The following is an 8,613-nucleotide window of genomic DNA, read 5'->3' on the forward strand; positions in this document are numbered from 1 at the left end:
CCACAACTTTAGAAGGCATTGCTGTCCTCCCCCATCCTGCAGAAATGGCTGTCAAACCAAATTTGCGAGGCAGAGATTCCTCTTTGGCCACGTGCCCTAGGACAGGATGACCTGGTTTGATCAGCTGAGGACTTTACTGTGCCCTGCGCATTGGCTGTTTCAGCAGCCAGTGGTCCTCGCCCCACTGAGGAACAGAGAACAGCAAGATGAAAGTCCCAGCTGCTCCTAAGCTGGGCAAAAGGAAAGGTCTCTGCCCTGCAGTGTGTGCAGCCTAAATGGGCAGCATGGCTCAGTACAAAAACCAAGTGTTCCTTGCATGTGTATTGGGGTATCTCTCTAGGGCTGGAGGAATTGTGGGAGGTCTTGAATTACAGGTTTGCTCTTAATGGGTGGTAGAGAGCATGGTCTCTATGGTCCTGGGTAGCTTCAAACTCTGCCTCTGCCTCCTCGCAGTTTTCAGTGGCACATGAGAGGGGACAGTTGGCCCCACGGTGCTTTAAATACACTATAGCTGTAGGAAGAAGGAATACAAAAGCACCAGGTTTTCTAGTCTCAGGAGCTGGCTACTGAGCAATGGTTCAGGCCTGTCACAAGCCTGAAAACCAGGATTTGCAAATGGGATGGATCTCACCTCTCCTGCATGCTGCATGCACAGGGTGGATGATAGACAGTGATACCACATGTGTGGCGAGAGGAGGCTTCCATGTAGAGGTCCCATTTTCCTGCAGGGGTTAAGGGAGAATGTCCAGGCTTTTTAGCCTCCATTTTGTCTTTGAACTCTGCCTCCAGACAACTCCAGCAAACTCTCCTGTCATATGTTCTCTCACTTTGAGTGTCACTCATTTCATCATCTCACAAAGAGAGTAAGCTGACTCCCTGCAACAAGGAAAATCAGTGAAATGAGTCAATCTTCACTTTCAGCCCCAAACCAAGTGACTTAGGAGCTCCTCTCTTGCCAGTTCTGAATCTGCGAGGATCTGGCACTTGGGAGATCCTTAGGAGTGGTGTTCTGTCTGCCCACCATTCCCAGCAGCTTGAGTGAAGATATACATTAGGGAGGTGGCACCCTCAAGGCTGCATTATTTCAAAAGTGATCTGGAAGCATCATTAAACCCTCTGGGGAAACAGAGAGGACTGTGGGCTGCCTCCGCCCCATATTGACCTAGTGCTACTGCCAGGCAGCATTCAATAGTTAAGATCAAGCTAGAAATTACTTTGACCTATGTAATCCTACACAAAGGAAATCTATTTAGGTGTCTAGAATAATCTTTTCCTTTTTCACTCCCACTCCTAGACTTAATTAAGTAAAAGATAAATTTTTTTCTCTACCAAGGCTGGTCTACTTTGCTGAGTGTTGAAGCAGTGCACCCTGTATCCTTACAGCTGTACATGGAGAAGGCAGGGGACTATGGGAAATTTATTTCCATCCCACTGTGATATGTAAATAGCACATGGCTGCATTAATGCAGAACCAGTCTCTACTTTCACCTCTCAGGCACATGGAATGGTAGTGGGGATACAGAGCATCAATCTCTGTCACAACACAGTGTCACAATGGGTTTGTCTCACTGGCTGCTACACTCTCGCTTTTCTACAGCTATACACCCCATAACCCATATACAGCAGTGAGCAGCATTAAGATCATGGAATTTAATAATGATCCTGTCATGGTAGAAGGTTAAAGGCAATTTTAAAATGGATTATCTTCACTTTGCTACCACCAGAGCTTGATTAATAGCAATTTTACTTACTAATCCAGCTTGGTTCTGGTTTTGCCTTAAATTCAGGCAGTACAAACTGTTTACTTGTTTTGTTGCCTGCTTCTTGTCAGGTTCTTCATACTATGGACTTCTGCAGAAGTGCTCCTGTCCAACTAGGTTCTGAAGGCTGGAAGCAATCTGTCATTCTGCCTCTTCTGGGTGATACTCATCTCTCTGAATGGCTGAATACCTTTTAGACAGACAGTGAGAATGTCTTTGGATTTCACTGACACAAGTATACACCCCATTTATGGGGTCCATGAGGATATGGTCACCTCTGTGCTCTGTTCATGCTGGAAAGGAGCTGAAGTGCTCCTTGTTTCTGTCCCAAAGGCATACTTGGAGTCAGCTTAGGAGCTGGTTCTTCACTTCCTTCCTCGGAAATCACAGTATTAGCACAAAGGGGCTCAGACCCTCCTCTCATCTCCTTCCAAAGTCATCTTCCTTCTACAAGAGTCTTACAAAGTACGTATGCAACAAGCGCCGAGTGCTGAAGCACTGAGGCTGCCTGTGGCCAGCCACCCCAGGGGTTTCTCTACTTGATTCTCCTCCTCCTGCAACGTCACTGTCAGCAGATCTCTTCTCCTGGGCATAAGGCCTGTCTTTGCTGACTGCTGGGCTGATGCTAGTGCTGAAGCTTTGGTTTTGCTTCCCTTGAAGGTTCTTAACTTACAGATGCTGTTTAGAGCAAGTCACAAACACCAGTCACTTCTGCCGACAGCACAACATTGGCTGTCCACCTTGTTCCCAACCCTAATCTTGTCACTTACTGCCAATGTCCCACCACAGAGATTCTCCCCATTTACCTACCAGTGACCCAGCAACTCACAATATGGTGCTGGGAGGACTGCAGTGTAGCAAGACAGAGAAGCTTTGCATCTTCCTCACTTCATGCCCCAAACCATCAATGTTAAAGCAAGACTCAGAGGTCTGTGCCCTTTCCCCTACTAACAGCATGGTTTAGGGCTCTGCAGTGCCCCCAGCTCCATTGCAGCTGTTGCCTGTTGATTTCCAGGCTACTGAAACGTGTCAGAAATTCAATATCCAGGGTGGTCATGCATGCTACATGTTATTCTGTGTGCTACCCTCCACATCCAAGCAGACAGCAGAGTCTGAAGCATTAGCAGCTGATACAACTGCTTAATACTGTTAGTATTTGTTTACTACTGTACAACATAGGCAATATTTTTGGTCCCATCCTGTGTGAAAATCTTCTCAATTCAGCCAGCAGACAGCTTTGCCTGGGTCACTGTGAAGCTGCTGTGTGATCTGGACTGTTATTTTGGAAGACAGGAGAATTTAAAAACAAGACTGAACTCAGTCACAGCAATGAAGAGCCACTTTTCTAACTTCTGATTGAAGATGGGGTTGCTGGAAACATGTTCTTTCCCTTTCAAAACTGCTTTCAGGACTCCCTCCTTCCCTTTATCATATTAGTTTTTCCCCTGCACACACCATCACTAATAAAATGTCACCATTTGCACCATGTCCAAACATCTACTTTCATAAAGCCTCATAACATTCTCAAGCAAGAACTGTACTTGAATCACCATTTACCACAGCAGAAATCTCCAAACCATGCTGCATAGAGGTTTTCATTCCAAGCATCCACTTAGTAGCAAGATTTGCCTCTGGCTATGTAAGGTTTCATCTCTGTTCCTCATTGCAGAGGTGCCTCAGGGAAATTTTACAAATCACTTATGTGAAAGAACTATCAGGAATAGGATAGTTGGCTCTGCACCACCCTGAGGTACCAAACAACCTGAGAAGGTTTCCCATTAGGACATGCTCTACGTTTTCCTTTGTTTTCCTGATTGACAAACTGTTCTTTATGGGAAAGGATCTTTAAGCTGTTCCTGCACTCCCAAATTGCATTTCACCAGCCGTGCAAGTAAAAAAAAAAGTTGCTCATCAGGGATTTGTCATTTCTCCCAGGAATAGCTCAGTGTCTTTTAACAACCATGAAAGAAACACACAATGGAAGTACTTCTGCACCTTCTATTAACATGACTGCAGTATCTGCCATGGCCAGAAGTCCATTCAGAGCTACAGTGGAAGGGAAGTCAAAGCCAATCCCAGGTGCTCTGGACAGTCACTCAGTGAAGCAGCTGGCAGGTTTGATTCCCAATTGTTTGGTCCTGCTGATCTGACTGTATCCAGAATCCCATGAACCAGAAGCTGTGGAAAACTAATTTGTGAGGTGAGTTTCTGTTGTGCATCATTGGCAGATGGCTCAGGACATGAAGACAGGCTTGGACCCAGCCTCACTCATGCCACAGTCTCAGGCTCCCTCCCGGGCTTCCCTTAACCAGAGCTGGCATTAAGCACACATCTATTCCACCAAAACCCACTGCACTTGATAGTAAGCAGAGAAACACTATCTATCCGTCTCTCAGTAAAGCACATCACTGTTTGAATCTCATTAAAATTAACTTCAATATTACCATTAGAAAAAATTAGGTTGTTTTTTTTTTTTTCTGGTTGAGGAACAGAAGCAGTTCAAGAAAAGAGCAGGGTGCAGAAAGCAACACTACATCTCTGTCAACGTATGTTAAAAGTCATCACTATGACTGTCGTGCTTCCTCGTCCCTCTCATTGTGCCCCAGCTCCAGCTGTCAGTAGCACATTAATAACTGCAGTCTATTTCAGATCAGAGAAGGAGGCAAGACAGTTGCAAATCATTGATATTGACTGTTGGTCTTAATGGAAACACTCTGTAATTTTGCATGTACATTCAAAAGGGATAGAAAAATACAATAATTGCCATTTCAGTGTTCTGATCTCTCCCAAATCAGCTGGCAAGGAAACAAGCACTGTGGGTGAGAGTTATGAAATATAAAGCCCCCTTCACTTCCTTGCACTGGGGGCTCCTTCCTCCAGTGTTTCATAAAATACTGGAATTCACATTTTGTACAGCTCCTTGGTACTGCTGAGGAGTTGCTTGGCACTCATCAAGGCCTTAATAAAGAAATCATTGGACTTTTGCCTGATGTAGTTATTCATTTTGAAGTATTATTCTAGTTCTCATTCCACTTGTCTATACTTGACTAATAGCAGCAGCGCCACACACACTTTCAAGCTCTCTCTATGCACAGAGACTCAACATTTCTTTTCTCAATTATTGCTAAAATAACATCTACAATCACTCCAAGCTTTCTTTTGTGATACATATAGCAACACTTTGGTGCCTTCTGGGCTTCTATTTTAAGTAACCTTTGTATCAGAAGGCCTGTATGGGGAGTAGCCTTGGTATTAGGGGCTGGAGTCCTGTTCAACAACAGGACAGGGATCATTCAAGCAAAAGGAACATGGATTTCCCTAGGGTGTGTGTTTTGGTGTCCCTGAAAAGCTAACTACCCTTTTAGAGAACTCCTTACCTATTTAATCTTCAGTCTCAGCCCTTGCAAAGCCACTGTCAGCTGGGAGATTGAAAAGATGGCTTCTACGTTCATGCCACTTAACATACAAGCACTTGCCCAACTTTTATTGCAGCGAGCTGGCCAAAGTAGAACCCGAAACTTGAGTCCCACTAACCCACACAGAACTTAAACTGGCAGCTGAAAATCCAGGGCCAGCTCTTCTTGCAGTTCTGGGTTCTCCACTTGTCTTATTTCTCACCTAACTTTATATGTATGAGACCAGCAAAATGGGGAGAAGAAACCAATTTACCCCTCCAGTGCTGGAGAGATGACAGCGAAATGCAGGGGAGACACTCATTTATGTGAGGTCACCTCTGCCAAGTGCTCACGGTCTCGCTGAGACGGGAACTACACAGCTGCAATAACAGTCTCGCAGTGCCATCTACTGCCCTGAGGTCCCTCTACCAGCGCGAGTGACACCTTCGGGACATCGCTGCAGAGGAGAGCCGGGAGAGAGCCATCCACAACTATTCCTTTCTTCCTTAGACGCTGCTCTCTCTTTTCCTGGGAAAATTACCTTAAACAGCCTTTCGAGCATCTCCTCAAACACGCACAGTGCTCAACTGCTTTGTCCAGAAAGACAACTTCCGCCTTTTACTTCATGTTTTTGGGATAACTGACAGGATGATGGATAGTGAAAGAACACTTCATTGCAGATAAATCTAACTAGAAAATAGAGGAATTCAAACTAGAGTGGACCAAGGCTTTGAGCTACAGTAGGAAAAAAAATTCCCTTAGTTCTGAAACATCTAACAGCATCTTTTCACTACCAGAGTATCAGAGAAGGATTATATATACAAGATAGTTTTGTTCTCTTAATAAATTAATCATAGCTGCCACTTAGCCATCTATGCAGGCAGATGGTAGACGACTGCTAGGCCCATATGGTAGAGAAACCCCATCCCCGATTATGCTGATTTAAATCTCTTTGGTGCATCAAGGTAAAAATGATCACATGCCAGAGATGTGTCCTGCCCAATATGCAGATTTGATCCTTCCAATGCATCAGGAAATCACACGTAGAGCCATAATTCATTCTATTATGCCAGCCCATTTTCTGCTCAGTGTCAAGAACTAGACCGTCCATAAACAGCAAGTGTGCAGAAGTGATGTCTTCATGTCTGCCTCTCAAAGTGCAATTCAAATATCATTCATAACCACAGAACAAAGATTTTTATATATGTATATATATACATATATATAGTTATTCTTAAAACAGACACATCCTTTGCATTTCTTGCATTTCTAGCTTGAGAAGACAAATTAAAAACCTCAAGATAGAGATTTCTGTTGTTCTAAGGGAAAAAACATGCTGCTTTCTACTGAACTGAAATCCCATCCAGATCAAATTTTAATGGCACCATTCAATATATATAAAAAAGCGTCAAGTGCAATTCAACATTATTGTGCAAAGACTAGTAAATATAAATTATTTGCCCTCCTCCAAAGTAGCCCAGTAATGTGCTACAGGACCCAGATTTCTGCCACCATGTCAGAAAACCTGAATCTGCTGCCATGAGCCTGCTGGTTTAAAATAATTCAGCGCAAACAGCGGGATATAAACAGAAGCATTTTACAAGAAGTGATATAAATATGACTTACATCATCATTGTGACACTAAATGAACATAAATAACAGGGTTTAAACTCACAGGTAGAAAGTAGCCTCTTTGGAAAGTTACAGCTACAATGAGCATGTGTCTCTCTACCTGACACAATCAATAGCCCAATGTTTTCTTTAAAAGAAAAACGGACCGTAAAGTAGGTACATGAGCTTTAGAGTTCCCAGATGTTATGCTCTGGTAGATGCTTTTAATAGACACAACTTTACCACCATAAAAGCTCTATCTGTTAGGGCAGGTTCAGATTAAAGACAGAGCTGTAAGCAAAGCAGGTGTGTATTCACTAGCAGCATCTAGACCAGCACTTTGGAAGAGGAACAGATTCCAAACTAAAAATGTGCTTCCTTTTGGGAAGGCTACACTGTGGGTTTGTTTCTTTTAAATAAAAAGTCACAGGTTTTGGGATGGATCCTGCATTAACAATATCAATGAGCAGAAAATGGAGCATTGAACCCAACCCCTTCCCATGGGCATCCCCTCGATTATGGTCTCCCCTTTGCTGTCATATTCCCCTCTTGCCTTACCTCCGTCCTGCATTCTCCGCAGACAAAACACAAGGCACCTCCTCCAGCCCGGCATCCCAGACCTAGAGACAAAGAAATACAAGTCTGTAGTGTTACAGAGGAGTTTGCAGATGTGCAGCTGGAATACAAAACCCAGCTTTTTTATAGGGCTACACCTTGACAAAGAGGCAAGTCCATCCGTGCTTGCAAAGACAGGAAAACTCTGCTTCATGCAAAAGCCTGATTGTGAACCATCCAGGCTGCATTTTGCTGCAGGCATAGAGCAACTTCAGATGTCCACAGCAGAATAAGCAGATGGTGAAAGAAGGGTGGACAGATGAATGGGTAAATCTCAAGGAGTTGAGCAATTCCTTAAAGGGCATGTTTGTCTTTTATGCCAACCATACAGAAACCACAGACAACACAGTTCAATAGATTAGAGTTCCTGTTCAGGGGATGAAAATATCCACAGCCACCTACCAACGAAATTGATAAGCCAATTTCCCTTGGAAATTTCTTTTTTACATCTCCAATTTAGAAAACATATCTATTGGTATTTCTTAGTACAGAAAAATAGTGAAAAATTTATTCATCCTTTGAATGTTTTTTTTTTATGCCCATCAGACTTAAGAACATGCACACATTCCCCAAAAGAGGAAGGGTCACTACACCCATTTGCAGCAAAGCTTGCTAAAATGCATACTAAAAAAATCATGGCTATCAATAACAGTTTTCTAAGCTAATTCTGGTTGCAGTAACTATGTCACTCCCACAGATTCTGTAACAAGATGACATTAAGCCTATTTCTGATCGAAGCTGTTGGATGGTCTTAGGAAATCCCTACTTTCAAGCTGTATTTGAGAGGAATTACAATTTCTATACAAGTAGTACATAACAGCATTACCTCTCTCATAACACATATGAAGAGAGAAGAGAGGACAATACTGTTGACACAAGACATGATTTAAAGTGCATTATAAAACTGCACATAAAATACAGGTTCCCATAGAACAGGACAAGGCTCCTTTAGATCTCAGTTCAATTTAGCATTAAGTCATAATCTTTTTGTTTTACTTTTTTTTTTTTTTGGACTAATTTTTAGTTTGCAAGCAAAACTAAGATAGCACAAAAGAAATCTGGCATTGCAGCTTGTGACCCAAGAAGCAAAAAACCAGAGCCACAGACATGCCAGTTAAACTCTTACTATGTACCTCTTCTGGTTTTGACTTTGTGCCTAGCATCATGCAAAAGAGCTCAAACATTTATCAAAGAATTACCTTTGGGATTTTTTCTCCTAGTCCGCAAAACTG

The sequence above is a fragment of the Coloeus monedula genome (genome assembly GCF_965178545.1).
Source record: "Coloeus monedula genome assembly, chromosome: 11".
In the NCBI taxonomy this organism is placed as follows: domain Eukaryota; kingdom Metazoa; phylum Chordata; class Aves; order Passeriformes; family Corvidae; genus Coloeus; species Coloeus monedula.